This window comes from Camelina sativa, chromosome 19, assembly GCF_000633955.1.
Source record: "Camelina sativa cultivar DH55 chromosome 19, Cs, whole genome shotgun sequence".
NCBI classification, from domain to species: Eukaryota; Viridiplantae; Streptophyta; class Magnoliopsida; order Brassicales; family Brassicaceae; genus Camelina; species Camelina sativa.
In genome coordinates, this window is record NC_025703.1 from 5,020,265 (window position 1) to 5,021,325 (window position 1,061).

The following is a 1,061-nucleotide window of genomic DNA, read 5'->3' on the forward strand; positions in this document are numbered from 1 at the left end:
AATTCCAGCTTTATAATGTTCCCGTTCCAGTTAGTTCAATTTTATGTGCACCGTCCACGAAGACGCACGCCTTCCTTATGTAACCAATGTAAGTTGACTACTAGTTATGAAAAAATCGAAACGTAATTGACTCAAATTCTAAAATAGGTTTCTTCACCAGACACCTCTTCTCTTGTCTAACAATGTTATTATAAGAGTCACTAAAATAATGTGTATAAAATTTGCTACCGTCATATAAAAGTTAGGGTCATGAAACATATGCCTCATTATTTATTTTGTTTTTTTTTTTGTTTTGACAACATTATTTTATTATTATTTTCTTTAAAAAACTATATATTTTTCTCAAAGGCTGTTAAACTGACATCATTCATAACCAAAGAAAAAGACTAAAAAAAAACAAAGAGTTTAAAACGAGATGAATCAAATCCGTGTTGACGACGAACCTTAGTTGTATCAAAATTGACCGTCACAAAACCTCACATCATCACTTGCCGTAGTAATTAAAAGTGGTGTATTGAAACTATGATTTTGAAAAATTTGATGAGATTTAGAAAATTTAGAATTTTGATAGATATTAGGGAAATTGATATGATTGTAAAATTCTTATAAATCTCATCTAAAACCATGAAATTTGAATTTCTATATTTTTAACTAAATAAATCTTCTCTATCTAAACTAAAAAAAATCATTAAAATCTAAATCCACAAAACTGTTTTGAATAACAATAAATTTTAAAATAGATTTTTAAATTATCAATTTAATAACCATAAATTTTAATAGACTTTTTAAAATTTATAATTAAATATCATAAAATTTGTCAGTTTAATAACAGTAGATTTTACTTTTGTAGTTGGAGATACTTATTATATATATATATATATATAACTTAAGCGTGTGAGCCAGAAATAGAGATAGAAATTGGGGAGACGATAAGCGACGTAGAAGCAGCTGCAACACAAGTGGTGGAGTTGGACGATTCATTATATAAATAATCAAAATCTCTCACAACATTATCTATCTCTCGTCTCGTTCCACCCCTATAACCACCACTCGTTTAAACA